Source organism: Acomys russatus, chromosome 2 (assembly GCF_903995435.1).
Source record: "Acomys russatus chromosome 2, mAcoRus1.1, whole genome shotgun sequence".
NCBI lineage: Eukaryota > Metazoa > Chordata > Mammalia > Rodentia > Muridae > Acomys > Acomys russatus.
The window spans coordinates 24,158,545-24,178,482 of NC_067138.1; the positions used below are offsets into that span (position 1 = coordinate 24,158,545).

General features: G+C 36.2%; 1 protein-coding gene across 1 annotated transcript in view; it reads left to right on the top strand.

Moving 5' to 3' along the window:
• The window catches only part of Sntg1 (syntrophin gamma 1), a 731,705-nt gene that overhangs the window by 359,252 nt on the left and 352,515 nt on the right, over positions 1-19,938 (top strand). The window lies entirely within an intron of this gene.

A 19,938-nucleotide genomic window follows, 5' to 3' on the forward strand; every position in this document is an offset into this window, starting at 1 on the left:
TAAAAATGAGAAAATACCTTGATGAAATATTTATCAGGATACATGCAAATGGCTAAAATATATATGGAAAAATTCCCAACATCAGTCATCATTAATGAAATTCAAAATAAAACCATGAGATATTGTCTTATACGTGTTAGAATGTCTAGTTTTACAGTAATTATTTTATATCCCAGAAAACCCTACCCTTTTATATATATTAAAGTGATTAGATTCTTGATGTTGAAGAACTGTTTACATATCCATGTTCATTATGACATAACTTTCAACAGCCAGCCATAGAAGCAATCTCAGGGACTATCGACAAATGAATAGAGAGAGAATGGCATGTTTTATGCAATGACGTAGTATTTAGTCTGAAAAAATTAAGTTTCACTTTTTATAATAATATATTAATACATAGGACATTATGCCAAATATAATAATATAGTTACTGACTAGTGTTATTTATATGTGGAATGAAACCAAGCGAAACTCAGAGAAGTAATGAATACAGGCTTGGAGGAAGCTTCCACAAGAGAGATTTTGAGACAGAGCATAAGGTTAATATGACCCTTATAGTGTGCTGACTCCTGACGTTATTGCTGTATTATATATTTTACAATTACTGATAGTGTAGACTTAAAAGACTCTCACAACTATGGAAAAAAGTGGTATGTTTGCTGATTAACCTGATCTAATCATCCCTCAGTGTATACCTACATTATATCACTTCATTACATTTGTCCCTAAAAACACCTAGAAGTCATCAATTGGAAATAAAAGAATCTCAAATTTTAATAATACTGGTGTCATTGATGAACTTTTGTTATATTTTCCAGGAAATAGTTTCTTACAAAGACATCAAGGTTAACTAAACTTTTCCCACATTAATACATTATTCCAAATGACTCAAGACTCACTTTACTAAAACCATTGTTCTGGATGAAAATTTCTAAAGAGAAAAACCATGTTAAATGGAGTAAGACTCACAGGAAAATACAGTATTCCACTACTAAATTCTCATTCTGAAATTTTAATCTGTTCCTTCAATAATATTGATTTGCATTCATCAATTTGAGTACAAGAAAACATCCAACTGCACACACCCACCTGTCCAGGCAAGTGGTTTCTGATGGATATCTAGTTTATCTGTTTGGTCTTTCGCCTGATTTGAAGCACTGTGTTGACGGGCTTAGCTGTACACATGGTGTACATTACCTTGTGTATTATTGTCTCCAGGGTGTAGTAGTAGCTATACTGTCACACCCCCTTGACACTTCTCTGCTTTATAATAGAAAGAAAGTGGGAAATTGTTATATGAAAGTTTACAATTTTTGTTTAATTATGACATTGGTACTTTTTTTATTAATTATACTAAATTCTTTGTTCGTTCAAATGTTTTTCTCTTCACATTTGAAATTTTATTTATTGTAGCTTTTGCATTTAAATTAAAAAAAATTCTGTACTTTTGCAAATGTGTATATATTTGTGTATGTGTGTGTTCGATTGCTTCCTCTTGGTCTACAGGGCAAAATATTAAGCGAAATTATTGGGGATCTGATGAATTGCCGTCTCATGTAGTTCACTGTAGACTAACAGAAACAGGAATGTTTTTCTGGACTTAGTGCTACTGAATGCTGATGTTCACATTCAGGTCAGTACTTGTCCATGTAGAATTTCATCACATACCAGCACTTCCATGAGCTTTGGTGCAGATCTAGGAACTCACTTTGTATGCTTTGGCCCCAATACAATGATCAAAATGTAGCCCAATGTTTTCAAAATGGCTTTCCAACACCATGCAAGCAGTACAGATTGTTGCTCTTTCACAGCATGAATTCCAGCATGGATGTCTTCCATCATAGCCTATTCTGTCAGAATATTTTGGAACCACTGCCTCAGAAGGCTCTTCACATTTACCAGGATTTATACATGCATCAAATGCCCGAGTTTTAAGCCGTAATCCAGATACAGTTGAAAGGTTCTTAATTGATATATTGCCCACAGTTGATGGCCTCAGTTCAGTTCAGAGAAAATCAATTTCTCCTTCAAATTTTTCCTATGAGAGTAGAATATTTTAGAATAGTTAAGAAGTACAGGAGAGTTAAAGCCTTTGCCTTCAGCTGCAGCTCCCCAGAGCGAACCAACACTCACCACAATTTTTACCTTAGATGCTTGATTAGGAATATCCATGAACACAAAATACTTTACTGGTCAGTAGTTATTTCAACAAACCGGTGAATTATAATATGAGATAATTATAATATGTAAAAATGGAGTAAAATATTTAAATAATGCATTTAAATGTATATTTTTACAATAATATTATTTATGAAACGTGTAGTAAAACCATGTTTTAAAACCATTAATGTATACCTGATTTCATTTTTATTGAAATATAAAAAACTATGAGGGTAATAATTTAATGAATCAACCCAGATTCACATCTTCTTTCATCTCATCCCAATATAATCTATGCTGTTTGTTTTGAGAGTTTCCCACTGTGCACCTGAGGCTATCCTGAAATGTGTGATCCTTTTGTCTTGGACTCTCATTAACTGGCATTACAGAAACCAGAGACCCTTCAGATCCTCATTTCCTAGGATTGCAAGCATGATCTCTTCTTCAATAAGCAATTAACTTAGATTAGAGGCGCTCCCTACTGTGTCCTGATGCAACAGTGTTCTTTTTTTTTCAGAGATATTTAAAAGTAAATCTGAACTTGCCATCATTTTCATTGTAAATATGTCCATATCCAATATTCAGTTACAAGAGTAATTAATTTCTTTCACTGTATAATCTATTTATCAGTAACACAAATAAAAATTGTAGATAAGAAAATTGAAAATATGTAAGAAGCAATAAATTTTTATATATTTTAGAATTCTTATAACCTGTTTTTTCATCCTTGTATTCTCAATTTCAGGACCACAATATGTTTTAAGCTACCATATGTTATGACTAGGACCATTTGTGGATTATTCTAGTCCTCATTTGTAGAAATACAAATGTATTAAATTTGAAATGGGTATTTAAAAAATATTATTAAAAGATTTTGTTTCTTGACAAAGGCTCATGATCCACCCTGGTGCTGGTCTTGAAATCACCCTCCTTCTGCCTCCACCTACCCAGTGCAGGGCTTTGGGCACATACATCCATACCAGTTGCTGTGACTTTACTTAATTTTTGAATGATAATTCCAATTTTATATCTTGACTAAATGAATATTTGTCAGGAGCCATAGGACCTTGCCTGACCTGCCCCAGTGGCTGAGAGGCCCTGCTGGCTGAAAGCCACAGCTGTCTGCATACTTGAGATAATTATTCTGCCTGGCTACCACAAAGATCCAGCCTGACCTTGAGAAAGAGAACATTCGGTGTATCGAGACTTCTGTGTAGTCGCCCCACTCCACACCTGCTGTCCTTGGGCCTGGCCCAGAAGATTTTGTAACTTTCCACTGCATTCCTTCTCACCCCCGCCCTTTCAGAAGCTTATTATAAATTTGGATACCCCCCTTATAATAAACGGCCCTCGATAAGCAAGTTTTTCCTGGGCCCATGTCTCTGTTCTCGTCCATTCTTTATTCACAGGTCGCGACCCTCCTCACCACTCCACGAATAACCGAACCCGCGGATCGGGAACAAATATTCTCACAATATCCTGCATTGTGCTATTTTTAAAAATTTATTACACACACACACACACACACACACACACACACACACACACACACACTCACACACACACTGTTCCAGAATTGACTGCATGAGGTGGAAAGGTCCTAGGGGAATATGCTCTACCACTGGGCTACATCTTCAGTCCCTACAAGTATTTAAAGCTATATAAAAATAGTGGTATCCCGGATGAAGCTAATATTGAAGAGGTATTGATGTAAAAACACTTTTATAGCACTTGCAGATTCACTTGTGATTGCAAAGAGAAGAGAGAATGATTGAGAAAAGAAGTTCATAATTATGAGAGATTATTTCTCAACTGGCATTTTGTTTTCCCCATAACTATAACATGGCACCTACAACACCCAGAACCCAGCTGTATTTTAATTTTTAAATCATGTGTATTTGTGTGTGGGCATCCCAATTGTAGCCCATCCCTCATCCCCTCCTGGACTCACCATCCCTCATTCCTCCTTCCATAGTCCTCAGAAATGGGGAGCCCTCCTCCCCTATCATTTGACCCTATCCATTCAAGTCTCATTTGGCTGCCTGCATCCTCTTCTTCTGTGGCCTGCCAAGGCTGTCCTGCCAGGGGGAAGTGATCAAGGAGTGGGAGTTCATGTTAGAAAGAGTAACCCTTACTCTCCATATTATGGGGTCCACAAGGAGACTGTGCTGCCTGTTGACTACATCTGAGCAGGGCATCTACATCCTCACCATGCATGGTCCTTGGTTGGTACATCAGTCTCTGCAGCAGCCACTCCACCCTTGACCAGCCCGGATTTGTTGGCTCCATTTGTCTCCTTATGGAGCTCCTATCCCCTCTAGCTCCTTCTATCACCCAGTCCTCCATACGACTCCCAAAGTTTAGCTCTGAATCTCAGCATTTGCTTCGATCCCCACTGGGAGCTGTCTTTAAGAGGACCTCAGTGGTAGGCTCTCATCCTGTTCTTCACTTCAACTACTTTTGGTGTCTTCTCTTAGCCCTTCTGAATGAAAATTAAGCATTCTCTAGGGTCCTCCTCATTACTTATCTTCTTTAGATCTGTGTATCATAGTGTGGTTATCTTGCATTATGTGCCTAATATCCACTTTTAATGAGAACATACCATGTGTGTCTTTCTGGGTCTGAGTTTCCTCACTGTGGATGATCATTTCTAGTTCCATCCATTTACCTGCAAATTTCATGATTTCTTTGTAGCTAAGTAGTATTCCATTGTGTAAATGCACCACAGTTTCTTAATCCATTCTTGGATTGAAGGACATCTAGGTTCTTTCCAAATTCTGAATATACAAATAAAGCTTCTGTGCAAATAGTTAAATAAGTGTCCTTTTTGCATGGTGGAGCATCTTTTGGGTACATGTCCAGGAGTGGTATAGCTGAATCTTGAGGTAGAACTATTCTGAATTTTCTGAGAAAGCACCAGATTAATTTCCCAAGTGGTTGTACAAGTTTGCACTCCCACCAACAATTGAGGAGTGTCCCCCTTTCCCCATATCCTCACCAGCATGTGCTGTCAATTGAGATTTTGAGCTTAGCCATTCTGACAGGTGTAAGGTGGAATATCAGAGTTGTTTTGATTTGCACTTCCCTCATAACTAGGGATGTTGAACATTGCTTTATATGTTTCTTGTCCACTTAATATTCCTTTGTTGAGAATTCTCCATTCATTTCTGTACCCCATTTTTTTTTCATTTTATGACATATAAACAGAGAGAAAGCACATCTCAGTATGGCTTGACCTGCTCTGACAACCTGTGTCTCTTGCAAGCTGTATTTATACACAAAATCCTGTATATCAGTTTAAAATAGGATTATTTTGTTTGGTGGTGTTAAATATATATATACCCTCTGTCTGATATAGAGTTGGTGAAGATATTTTCCCAGTGTAAGCTATCATTTTGTTCTGTTGACAGTATCCTTTTTCTTACAGAAGCTTTTCAGTTTCATGAGGAACCATTTGTTAATTGTTAATCTCAGAGCCTGAGTTATTGGTGTTCTGTTCAGAATGTTGTCTCCTGTGCCAATACACTCAAGGCTCTTCCCCACTTTTCTTTCTAACAGATTTCGTGTGTCTGGTTTTATGTTGAGGTCTTTAATCCACTTGTACTTTAGTTTTGTGTAGGGTGTTAAATAAGGGTCTATTTGCATTTTTGTATACAGAGGAATCCAGTTAGACCAGTACCATTTGTTGAAGATGCTTTCCTTTTCCCAATGTATGGGTTTGGCCTCTTTCTTAAATATCATAGGTGTCCATAGGTGTGTGTGTTTATTTCTGCATCTTCAGTTTGATTCCATTGATCCACTTGCCTGTTTCTCTGCCAGTACCATTTAGATTTTATTACTGTTGTTCTATAGAATAGCATGACAATAGAGATATTTTATTGTATAGGATTGTTTTAGATATTGGGTTTTTTTTCCATATGACATTGAGAATTGTTTTTTCAAGGTATGTAAAAAACTGCATTGGTATTTTGATGGGAATTGCACTGAATCTGTAAATTGCTTTTGATAAGATAGCCATTTTTACTATGTTACTCCTGATCCATGAGCATGGAAGATCTTTCCGTCTTCTGATATCTTCTTCAATTTCTTTCTCCAGAGACTTGACTTTTCTTCATACAAATCTTTCACTTGCTTGGTTAGAGTTACACCAAGATACTTTATATTTTTTGTGGCTATTGTGAAGAGTGTTTTCCCCCAAATTTCCTTCTCAGCCTGTTTATCTTTTGTATAAAGAAAAGCTACTGATCTTTTAAATTTTGATTTTGTATCCAGCCACTTTGCTGAAAGTGTTCACCAGCTGTAGGAGTTTGTTGGCAGAATTTTTGAGGTCACTTATGTATATTATCATATCATTCATTAGTAGTGATACTTTGACTTCTTCTTTTTCAATTAGTATCCCTTTAATATCCTTAGTTGTCTTATTTCTCTAGCTAGGACCTCAAGTACTATATTGAAGAGAATGGACAGCCTTGTTGTGTTCCAGATTTCAGTGGAATTGCTTTAACTTTCTCTCCATTTAGTTTAACATTGGCTATAGACTTGCTGTATATTGCCTTTACTATGTTTAGGTACGTGCCTTGTATCACTGACCTCTTCAAGTCTTTTAACATGAATGTGTGTTGGATTTTGTCAAATGCTTTTTCAGCATCTAAGGAAATGATCATTTTTTTCTTTCAGTTTCTTTATATGGTAGAATAAATTGATGGATTTCTGCATATTGAACTATTCCTGCATGACTGGGGTAAAGTTTACTTGATCATGCTCAATGATAATATTCATGTGTTCTTGAATTCTGTTTGCAAATTTTTTATTGAGAATTTTTGCATCAATGTTCATAAGGGAAATTAGTGTGAAATTATCTTTCTTTTTTGAGTCTTTGTGTGGTTTAGGTATACCACACTGAATGTACCCCGTCTTGCCTTTGTACTATATTTGAGTCTCAACTTCGACTTTACTTTTTATTACTTCATTGTAGCTGGTTTTGTGGAAAATTTTCTCATGTTTCTGGTATGTTTGGTATGTTAATTTTCTTGCATTTGTGGGTTTACACATTTCACCAGTGATGTTTCAGAAGTTTTTAATTTCTTTGCTTCTTTTTTACTGTAAGCTCTCTAGTTTTGTTTGTATTTGGCAATTCACAATACTCTATTCATTATTTTATGATATTTTTCTCTGTTGTGTTTCGTGAAGTCATGTCTATGTCTTCTGTGTCTCTGCGGTGGTTTAGAAAAAAATAGCTCCTGTAGGTGTGACCTTTTTGGAGGAAGTATAGCACTGGGGTTAGGCTTTGAGGTTTCAAACGCCCAAGCCAGACCCATTGGCTCTTTCTTTTATTACTGCCTGTGGATCCATATGTAGAACTCTCAGCTTCTTTAGCACCATGTCTACTTGTGAGCCATCATAGTCTCTCCTATGATGACAATGGACTAAATTTTTGAAACTGTGAGAAAGCTCTGATGAAATGCTTTTTTTTATAAATGTTCTGTGGTCATTGTGTCTCTTCCCAGTAATAGCAAACTGAATTAGATCCTCACTAGCTCACTATCTTTTTCTTTGTGACTTTATTTTTACAGTTTTTATTTTAAAATTTTAATATAATGGTATTCATTAAGTTCTTCTATGTCCTTGTCCTATTCAGTCTTAAACTGATAGCCTCTTTTTCTTGGATTCTTTTCTCTCTCTTACACACACACACACACACATACACACACACACACACACACACACACAGAGGGAGAGGGAGAGAAAGAGAGAGAGAGAGAGAGAGAGAGAGAGAGAGAGAGAGAGAGAGAGAGAGAGATGTAAAAGTGTGCAAGACATATGAATACAACTAATGAATTATTTTTGTTTTTGTGCATATATGGTTTGAAAGATGGTCATTTTTATTAGGTAACCATTTAGGGACCTTATCTCTGAAAGAGGCTAATTTTCCCTCTCCTGGAAGTCATTAGTTGCCCATAGTTCTTTGTCTAGGGGTGGGACTCTGTAAAACCGCCTACCCACACATTAATATGGCTATTGGAGATTGTTTCAAAGTAGATTTCCTGATCCTCTGTTTTTACAATCTTTTTGTCCTCTCTTCTGAGGTGTTCCTTGAACCATAGGTGCTGGAGCTGAGATGTAAGTGTTCCATTTGGGATCAGCTCCATTCCTGGATTGTTTTTGTTAACTTGTCACAATCTAAAGTCATCAGAGAGGAGAGAGCCTCAATTTTGAAAACGTTTCCTTAAGCTTGGGCTGTAAACAAGCCTGTGGAGTCTTTTCTTAATTAGTGTTTAATGAGGGAGGGCCTAATACACTCTGTGGGTTACTGCCATAGGTGAGTTATCTTGGGTTTTATAAGAAACCAGCCTGAGCAAGTCATGGAGAGCAAGCCAGGAAGCAGCACTCCATATCAGCTCTTGCCTCTGAATGACTGGCCTCTTTCAGTTCCTCATGGTCTTTCATCACAGCAATGATAGCTCTAATTAAGACAGCTTATCATCATCCATTGATCTCTGAACTGCATCCTGTTGTAGTTTTCTATGATGCTTTCATTTGCTGTAAGGAATGGCTAAAATATATGATGTATAAAATATAAAGTGGAATTTTATTGAATTCTTAAGAAAATGAATATGACAATATTTAAATTGATACAAAAAAGAAGTAAGAATTTTTAATTTAGTTCTAGTTTGTTTAGAATTTTCATCATGAAAAATTGTGATTAGTCTTTGTTAAATATGTTTCTGTATGCCACAAATATCAACATGTGTGCTTTGCTTATTATCTCATTAAAATAAAAGGTGCAAATATTGAAACAAAACATTAGGTGGTAGAATGAATTTCTCATGGATTTAGAGTACTAAAATTTTATACTGTTGAATTTTGTCAGTAGTAATTTATGGAATTTTGTATCTACATATTTAATAGAGATTGGTTTGAGTTTTAACTACTTATTATAGTGGCTTGCTATGATCTTAGTATTAATGAGATTCCTCAAACAATGGGTTGGAAAACATTTTCTTATCTCCATGGCTGTCCTTTGGAGATTCTTGAAGAAAATGTGTAAAAATATTCCTGGAATGTCTGGAATAACTCATCATTGAACTATATAGGCCCACTGTTTCTATTTAGAAAGAAAAGTGGCAGTTATGGCTTAACTAATTTAATTTAATTAACTAATTTAATTTAGTAATTTAATAGTCTTGGTGTTACCTCTTCTATGGAATATTTGGTCATCCATGGAATTCCTTAATTTTACTTAGTTTTCTCTGCCTACTATAGGTTTAGTTTGCTCTTGCTTATTTTATTTCCTTTGTTTTATGCTTTACTTACTGGCTAGAGTTTTTGTTTTTGTTTTTGTTTTTTTTTTTTTTTACCATTCTTATGTATTATTTCTATAAACCCTGCAGCATTTTGCCTTTCTCTATCCCATAGATATTAACAGGTTGCATTGTTTCTATTTATCTATATGATAGATTCCAAAAGCTTTGGTACCTACTCTGCTTGCTGTTTTCTATGATTTTTTGACTTGTTTTGCTGCCAGATATTAATTTGAGAAAAATTTTCGTCACTTTTGCCTCAAATAACATATTCTCATCTATTTGGTTAGTTTATTTTGTCTTATCCTTAAGATCAGATATTATTTCCTCAGCTGAATAAAGCTGCCTAACCAGTCCACCAAAAGCTTTCCAATATTTGTCACTGTATTGTTTTTGTTTGCAGAATTTTTATTCCTGTCCTCACCATCTCTTAGAGTATAATGCCATCTCTGTGTGATAAAAATATACTTTATCCTTAGAGCTCTTACTATATTTATGGTTATTTTAGATTCTTATCTGATAAATCCAAAATTGCAATCATGTCTCACTATTTCTGGTTACTTCGCTTTTATTAGAACTATGCTACTGGCTTTAAAAACAAAGGATATATTTTTTGTCAGAATGAATTCTTAAGTAAGTGACTTTATTTATTTATTTATTTATTTTTATTGTTTTTTTGTAAGTGACCTTATTGCATAGTCTTGTAATAATGTAAAGTATGGCAGAGAGGGTGCCCTATGGTTACATGCCAGTTTTTTTGGTGTATCTCTTTCTATATACTGTGAGCCTCACCAGTGTTCCTCGGTTTCTTGTCTTCTTGAGTGGGTCAAGAGTACCAGATGGCTGCAATGATGTGTCTGCATTCACTTTGATAGACTAGAATTTGGAAAACCTAATAGGTTAGACAGTGTTACAGTAGTTTCTCATGAAATTAGTCTTTGTCGTTGTTTGTTTGTTTTTAAAGCAGACTACTCCATTACTTTTACTTTTGTCTGGCTACTTTCTCTCTTTGCCTGAGCAAAACAGGAGGATATCTTTTTCCAGTTTTCGGTACAAGTACCAGAGGTAAACAAAGTGTTACCACTCTCCGGTAGGAGCCATCAACTGCAGAATTCAATGCATGTAGTGTCTGCACCAAGCCTCTGTGACTGAGTTGTTCAGTTTAAATTCCCTACTTTAAAACTGAGTATTGTGAGCTTCTTTTCAAGAGTGAGTTATTGCTGTCTTACTAAGTTGTGACCCTCTTACCTGCTTATCTGTCTTTGTTTGAAAGATAATTGATTTTCCTTAAAAACCTCAATATCCTGGCAGATCTAAGAAACACTGACCGTTTTATTTTTCAGTAGTTCAGCTACCCTGTTATGATAGAGGTGTGACTTTTAGGCTTTGTATGTGCCAGTCCAGAAACTGAATTTATGTCCATTTCTTTTTATCAGTGCCAGCATATCATAGTTTCTTGTTTTTATTTTTAATGTTTCTATGTTTCTGTTTTAAAAGCAAGGGTAATCTTTTTACAGACACTATAGAATCAGGTCTTATATCAACACAAAAGAAAACTGTCATTGTCTTTCTTTTAAAAGTATATGTTTAGATTGATGTGAATTCTTCAAGTAGTTGGAATAATATCTATGATAGTTGTGGTTATTATTTATCCATTGGTCTTTTAAAATATCTGCTTTTCTGTTTGATTCTGAAAAGCCAAAGCTTGACATGAGCCTTTCATCATGAGTACACCACAGGGCTAAGATATCTTACAGGTACATGTGCGGTGTAGAATTTTCTTTATTTTTAACCCAGACAACTTATGAATTAATTCAGAAAATGAAAGGCTAGAAAATTATGTTTAAAGACATATTTTCTTTTTATAAAGATTACAAATTATGTGAGACATATCAAATTCTTTTATTTAGTAGATTCAGCTTTTGTCCACAAAAATAAAAATTTCATGCACAGATTTGTTAGTACCAAAGTGATTCATATAGTATGTAATACAAGTAAAGCACTTGTACTCATATGTTTTAATATTGCTAATTGGTGGTTTCACTTAGAGCCTTTTTTCAATAAGTATAGGATGACAGAAAATATTGTTCTAAAACAGTGACTGTGTCTTTCTCAGATTAAATTTCTGTGTGGTTTGATAATTTTGTTGTATCTTGATATTGAATATCTTTGTGTCCATTAATATATATTATTGTTTTGACAAATTTAATAGAATATGCTAATAGAAACATTTACATTCCTAGAATAAATTAAATTTTATTTTACTCAGCTTTATGTCTTTATTAATAGATGCAATTTAGTTCCCATTACTTTATGTATTATGTGGAAATCAATCATAGGAATATATTGTTGTGATAAATTTAATTATCAATTCCCTTGTGGTGGATATTTAAGTTACTAAACATGCTATTTTGTAATGCAGAAATTTTTCTAAACCGTATATATCAGTTAGTAAAATATCATATAACATAGACAACAATTCTATGTGTCCTAGAAAACGTACTTCTAAACTGCTATATAGAGCATGTGTGGCAATTTTCACTATGACAAAAGTGCCTCAGAATTTATTTCAAATAATCATTAATCTAAGTAAAAATACTTGAAGATAGCAATGTGTTCATATGTGCATGTATGCTCATGTTACATAATTTCAGGTACATAATATACTTGTATAGTGGAAACCCCCAGTGGAAGAGTCTGAATGATCACTTATGTCAAAACAGCAGAGAATGAAATAGGGCTTTGATGTGCAGTCTCTGTGTGTGCAGAAACTACAAACCACAGACACTGGACTTTCCCTTGCCCACCTCCATCAAAAGAGGATGAATCACAAAAATTCATAACTTTGTATGGTTTGATTTATAAAGATACCTATGGATTTATAAAATACCTATGAATTTTTATTTATAACAATAGAATTATTCTAACATAGTCCTTCTAGGCTAACCACTTACTAATTTCTTTTAAAAATAGAATTATGGCTCTGGAAGGGATCACCAGGTGATTAAATGCTTGACTTGAGAGCATGAGAGCCTAAGTTTAGTCTCCAGCACCATAAAAGTTTGGGCATGATAGTGCATGCTTTGCAGTTCTAATGCTGAAGTGAAGACAGGCAGATCGTTGGGGCTTCTTGACAGCAAGCCAAGACCAGTAAGCAGGTGCCAATCTCATTGAACCTGTTCAAGAAGAAATGAAGTGTCTATGCCAGAGACAGACCCTGTTTCTTTTGCTAGGTGACACACATGAAGACCAAGTTGCCCATAAGTTAAATATGTGTCAGGCACATAGGCCCAGTCCATGCATACTTTTTTTATAGAGATAATTTAGGTACAAAACTTTAGACTCATCTAGATAGGATAGATAGTATTTTTCTCAAGATAGCTAAATAAAAATAAGCTAAACATCTTGAATGTAACTTTTCCTGAAATTTTAATTTATGAAGATTGCATCCTAATTGTTATCTCTCCCTTGTATCTCCCCGTTCCCGCACCCTCCGTTTCCCACACTATTCTCCACTCTGAGACCACTGACAGAAGGGACCTTGTGCCCTACCATGTGACCACAGCCTATTAGGTCTCATCTGGAGAGTCTGTTTCTCCTTCCTCTGTGTACCACCAGGCCTCCTCACCAAGGGGAAGTGATCAAATTGATGGCACCAGAGTTAATGTCAGAGACAGTCCCTACTCACCCCACAACTTTGGAGAATGAGCTGTCCATTGGCTAGATCTGAACAGCCATACAGATTTGTTGCATGCATTGTGCTTGGTGGTACAACTGTTTGTGTAGGCATCCTGGGTTGAGATCTGCCAGCCTTGATGGTCTCCTTGTGGTGCTTCTGAACCTTCTGGGTCATTCCATCCCACCGTTTTCCCATACCACTCTCACCCAGAGTCTAGCAGCAAGCCCCAGCAACTGTGCTACTTCCTCACTGGGAGAAGTCTCTCAGAGGACATCTGTGTTGGGCTGACTTCTACTTTCTCCATACAAATGTGCATAATTTGTGCAGACACATCCATGCTCATCCAAAGAAATACACACACAAACAGTGTTAAAATATTTTTAACCATGTCCATTTTTTTTATTCCGGTGTAGTATGTGCATGCTCTGTAGTATTTAATTTGCTTTATGAATGCTAAAGTGTTTGCATTCTCTATACCATATCCAACATCTGGCCACAGCTGGAGCAAATGGTTTCCTTCTTTTCGGGAGACTAGCTCCAGACCTGGGCCCATTCTTCTGGGATCCCTCTTGCTCCCAGTAATCACTCTACATTTCTTCTAAGGTTCTGTCTTGACAATCTTGATTTCTTGTCTTCTCAGAAAAAATACCAGTGATCTAAACGCTATTCCAGAATTGTTCTGCATTTGTTAAGGAGATGTCCCAATAGAGTTGGGGAAAACAGATAATTGCGGGTACTGAGTGCACCAGAACCCTGCTTCTCTTGGTAATATAATGTTTTTATTATACTGATTTCATTTCTCTCTCTCTCTCTCTCTCTCTCTCTCTCTCTCTCTCTCTCTCTCTCTCTCTCTCTCTCTCTCTCTCTGCCTATGGTGGCCAAATGCTAAATTGGGTGTTTTTTCCCCATTCATAATCAACCTGTTTATTTATTGGAGACAAAGTCTCTCACTGCCTTGGGACTCAATGATTAGGCTAGGATGGATGCTCAGCATGTCCATGGGAACTTTCTGTCTTGGAATTCCAGGAATGTCATCTGTTTTATTATATGGATTCTGAGTACTAGACTCAGGTCCAGGTGCAGAGCAAATACTTTGCCAAATTACCTGTCTCCATATGCCTCATCTTTATTTTCTGCAAATCTAGCTCTCACCCCAAAGCAAAATGTTGGTATTTGTTTTCTGTGCAAAAATACAACCAGTTGACGTGACAAAGCTATAACACTGTCTGCTTTTGGGTCAGATGAGTGTGAAAGCATAGGCAAGGACACAAAGACCCCTTATATTTAGTGGCCTCAAGGGATGCTGAGAATCTGGCCTTCTTTAATGAACTTCTCAGCCTTACTTTCCCAGGGTCAAAATAAAGATTGGAGATTCCTGTTGCAAAAATATTGAATATTTGAAAACGAAAAAATAAGATCAAGTTAGAAACAAAGAAATGAGACAATTTGTAATATTATTTGGGTGCCCATTATTTTTGTCCTATTTTACTTTTGGTTGATTTTTAATAAAATTGTATGTAAAGTAACACACACACACACACACACACACACACACACACACACACACACACACACACCATGATTCATGCCTCAGAGTTTGGTTATCCAGCTGAAAAGATAATAAAATTAAGATTACTAAAATAGTCGAGCAAATGTCCTCATTTGCACTCCCACCAGCAGTGGAAGAGTGTTCCCCTTTCTCCACATCCTCTCCAGCTTGTGCTGTCACTTGAATTTTTGATATTAGCCATTCTGGTAGGTGTAAGATGGAATCTCCAAGTTGTTTTCATTTGCATTTTCTTGATAACTAAAGACACTGAGCATTTCTTTAATTGTTTCTCCACTATTTGATATTCCTCTGTTGAGAATTCTCTGCTTAGCTCTGTACCTCATTTTTTATTTGGGTTACTACGTTTCATTGTGTTTAATTTCTCGAGTTCTTTATATATTTGGATATTAGCCCTTTTCTGATGTAGGGTTGGCAAAGATCTTTTCCTAGTCTGTATAGGCTATTGTTTTGTTCTGTTGACAGAAACTCTTCAGTTTCATGAGGTCTCATTTATTAATTTTTCATCTTAGAGCCTTAGCTATTGGTGTTCTGTTATAGGAAATCATACTGACATGCATGGTGTATACTCATTTATAAGTGGATGTCCTCTGAAAGACTGCACCTAGAAGGAGAGAGAGACAAATTCTGGGACTCACAGCAGGACTCTCTGAGAGTTTTGTGGAAGAATGGGGAGATGGAAGGACCCACAGGGTTTAGGAGCCCCACAAGGAGACCATTAAACCAGAAGATCTTGACCCAAGGGGCCTGTACAAATTGTTGCATTAGTCAAGGACAATGCATTTAGTAACCTAGACTCCCTGTTTCAGTCTAGCCAACAGACCACTATGGTTATGGTTATGGTTATGGTTATGGTTATGGTTATGGTTATGGGAGAGTGGGCACTGCCTCTGACATGAACTCTGGTGCCTGTGATATGATCACTTTCCCTTGTTGGGGAGGCTCTCTGGGCACACAAATGAAGGGGGCATGCAGGCTATCAGGATAAGACCTGAAAGACTGTGATCAGGTGGTGGAGTAGGAGGGCCTGGTCTGTCAGAAGTCTAAGGGCAAGGAGGGACGGTGGTAACTGGAAGATACACGTGAGGGGATCACAATCTGGATGTCGTATGACTAAATTATAATAAATTAAAAATTAAAGAGATTACTAAACTACATTCATTTTGTAACTACAACTAGAAGGCCAAGGCATAAATATTTTGAGTTGAGGGGTAGCCAGTGCTAATAACAAGTTCAAAGCTGATCTAAGCTACAGTAAAAAAAAAAAAATTAAAGTAAAACTAAATAAAAGATAATGCTATAAAGAATTATAAATGGAACCAAACACTATACTAGATTGCTTTCTTAAAATATTTAAATATGTTATCTAATGCTCCCTCAGACTGTTCCATTTATCAGATGTTATCTGCCCCTTATTACAAAAAAAACTAAAGCACTGAGAGTCTAAGTACTTTTGGAAAATATCCATCCATTCATATATAAATTTTTAAGGCATACAGACACATATAAACATTTAGACAAAAAGTCTAGAATTCACAAAAGAAAGAAACAACTTTCGTGTTTGGCTAATTTTCTTGGTATGATTATCACAACTTGTATAAATTTCTTGGAAATGAAAACTTTGTCCTTTTTATGGTTGAAAAATTCTAACCTTTATTCACGCCACAATTTTCTTATCCATTCCTCTGCTTCTGGACAGGTGATCTGTTTCCACAATGTAACAAATTTACAAGGTGCTGAAGTAAACATGGATGTACAATTATACCTATGCTGTGTAAACTTAGAGATTTGGGTCAATACACAGAAGTGGTAGAGCTTAGTCATTTGGGAGACTTGTAAGTTTTTGAGAAACTTCTATGCTGGTATGTATAGTGGTTTCATTGGCTTACAGGCTGACTGGAGTGAGTGCTTAAAGCTTCTCTTTTGCTGGTAGATCATTTTACAGTCAGTGTTCTGAGCCAGGTTCAGTCACCCTGTGGCTTCAGCTATGAGCCTCTTGGAGCAGGTGGAAAGGATTCCTGGCAAACCCAAAGCAGCAAAAGTCAATGAAGGAATGTAAGCTGACTTTGATTAAGAGAGTCAAAAATGGGGATTTCTTATGAACCAATATTAAATTGAGACCACTAGGAGCCTTGGTTTTAAACTGTAGTCATGCTTCTCAGTTAAAAAAATCATATGTCAGATTTGGAAACTGAAGGCTGCCAGAATGGCAGATTAGAAAAACATCTTCAAATAGCCATACTAAGGAGTCACGTACTATGACTTAATCTTAGGCTTCTCTGACTCCTGATGCAGGTTGTTAGTTCATCAGTGCCTTCCCAACATGGAGGGAGGAGGATGGAGGGAGGTAGGGAAGGAAAGGGAGGAAGGGAGACGGAGAAAGAGAGTTTAATGCTACCTGAGAAGTTCTCTTGGTGACCAAGTCGAATGAATGATGTTTATGTGTCATAAATCAGTATGTTGAGTCTAGTCTTTACCACACCCTACAGGTGGTCTATACAATTTCTTTTTTTTTTTAAACAATAGAAAATTGAGTTTCACAGAATTAAAAAGCAGTGCACCCTCTTGTTGTCTAACCTTTCTCTACAAACTTCCCTTTAGCTCTTCCTTGACCTTCACTAGATTAGAATAAGGGCAGTCTTCAGGAAGAAATAACAAAGTATGCCTTGATTTTCAAAATACAAACTGTATACTCCTATCTTAATAGCTAATAATAAAATAAAATCCATCTAAAAAGAAATCAAGCAGATTTACAACATGAAAATATTAAAACGTGTACCATTCTATAATAACTGCTGAGCCATGATGTGACTATCTCACACCTGTGGTAATAATCCCTTGCTTCAGCAGTGTGGTGTTAAAATGATTGTTAGCAGGTCTATACTGGGTAGTCAGGATAAACTGATGGATGAAGGAGTGGACAATTGCCCTTTGCATGTCAGGGCAGAACACAGCAGCCAGGAAATGACACTGACCAAGAGCAACAGAGTGGAACAGATAATTTCTCTTACAGCAGCTTACTCTGTTCTCGGAATGAATGTAGCCATTTAAAACAGGTCCATTTCTCTCTCATGTCAAATTGCAAACTCATGTCTGTGTATAGGCTCATATAAATATGGAAGACTGTTGTATTTAAAATTGTTAGAATCAGTGAAGAGTAGCTTGTTTATGGCTTTATAATAAGGATATTGCCTGTAAGTGAACTAAAATATTGGTAGGAGAATTTAACCTCATACATAAAGACAATGAAAAGAACAAAAAAGGAAATGAAAAAAGACATGTGAACTTTGTGAAAATGAAACATATTCTGTAGTGTTGTGTCTTCTTTCAATGCTTCCCCTAATGCATACTTTGCCAGAATAACTGAAATAATTTCCTTCAGATTTGGGTTATGTAGTATAGGGAGCCTTTTAAGCCTATTTTAAGTGATGGTTAGTGCTGCACACTTGTAGGCATATTATAAATATTGGGTAAGGGGTAGCCCCAGAGTCAGACTTCTGGTCTCTCCTCTCAGACATGAACTCTCAGCTCTAGGACTTGTGTATACCTGCTTAACCTCTGGGTGTCACTGCTTCATAAATTATAGAGTGTGTAGAGCACAGTGCCTGCTTTATAGGGTGTCAATGACTAATATCTCCTACTCCACCTCAAGGTGTGCCCTAGTTTGATTTCTATTGCTGTGATAAAGACCATGACCAAAAGTAAGTTGAGAAGGAAAGCATTTATTTATTATTACAACTCTCAGGTCACAGTCCATTAAGGAAAACTGTATAGGAACTTGAGTCAGGAGCCTAACGGCAGGAATTGAAGCAGACACTAATGAGGAACACTGCTTACTCGCTTGCTCCCCACTCACTCAGTATCTCCATCAGGAGGTACTATCCACAGCAGGCTGGGCTCCCTTACATCAGTTAAGAAAGTGACCTACAGTTTTGCCTGTAGGCCAATCTAACTGAAGAATTTTCCCACTTGAAATTGCTTCTTCCCAAATTACTCTAGCTTTTATCCAGTTAATAAAACACTAACCAACATAAGACACCTTGCAAATAATGGAAACTATATTAGAGTCTTTGTTTGCAAGTGTTTTCCTAACAACTTCTTATATAAATGTGCTTTAAATGGTCCATATATTTTGTGTGTTGCTCACATAATTTATTCTTGATAATGGATAGTGTGAATTCCAAGGTAAATAACTGCTGTCAACTTGACAATATTTTGCCTCATTATTCCTCATAAAATCTATCTCTTTAATGATTTCTTTGTGTGTGTGTGTTTATGTGAGTATTTTTCCAAACTGCTATTGAAAGTCCCTTTGTTTGAGAATAGAAAAAATATAGAAAGAATGAATGTTTTTTACTCTAGTTGCAGAATCTCCTATGTTAAATTCAAAATAAGAATATTATGGGAAAGACACTACAAGACCAAAGAGAAATAGAATTTGTAGTTCCACAGAGCTTTCAAACATTTTTAACTTTTTCTTCATATACCAATATAAATTAACCAAGGAAACAAACAAAACAACACAACAGCACAACAACAACAAGCAAAATCCCAAATTTAAGGATGAATGAAAGGAGAAGGCAGAGGTGATTACAGGACATCTATATATGATGGTTTTTCTTCATCTCCACTAGAGCATTGTTCAAATACGTCTAGCCTTTTTGGAATAGGGTGCACATGTTAAATTCTTTTCAGAAGTAATATGTTTAGTAAATATTATATTAAGTCCATGTTTTATGTATTTTTAGAAGCATAACTTATATTTTAGGGGAATTGAGAGCATGTTACAGTAACTGCATCCTCTCTTCTTGGATCCTCATGTTTCTCCAACACCTCTTTATTTTATGTTCTACATCCCCCCTTGTCATTAAGCTAGAATTTGTGTCTTACTAGGAATTGGAAGTTAAATACAGTGGTGTTCTCTTATGTAGAACATCTTCTGGAGAGTGGACGGAATTTGAGGACAGAATGAGATATGACTTCCATGACATTACCTAATAAAAAAGGGGATATTAAGATGTTTAATTGGATCTCCTGTGTCTATTGCAACAGATTATTCTTTAGCTATTTGGCAGAGGGAAGGCAATGTGAAGTTTGTGGAGGGGGGGTGGCGGAGCCAAAGGAAGTTTTGCTATGGCTACAGCGGAGACAAAGAAGAAATTTCTGTTCTGGAATTAGCTTTTACTGCAGTTACATGAGGGTTCTAGAACAAAGGAGGAGTCAGGAGG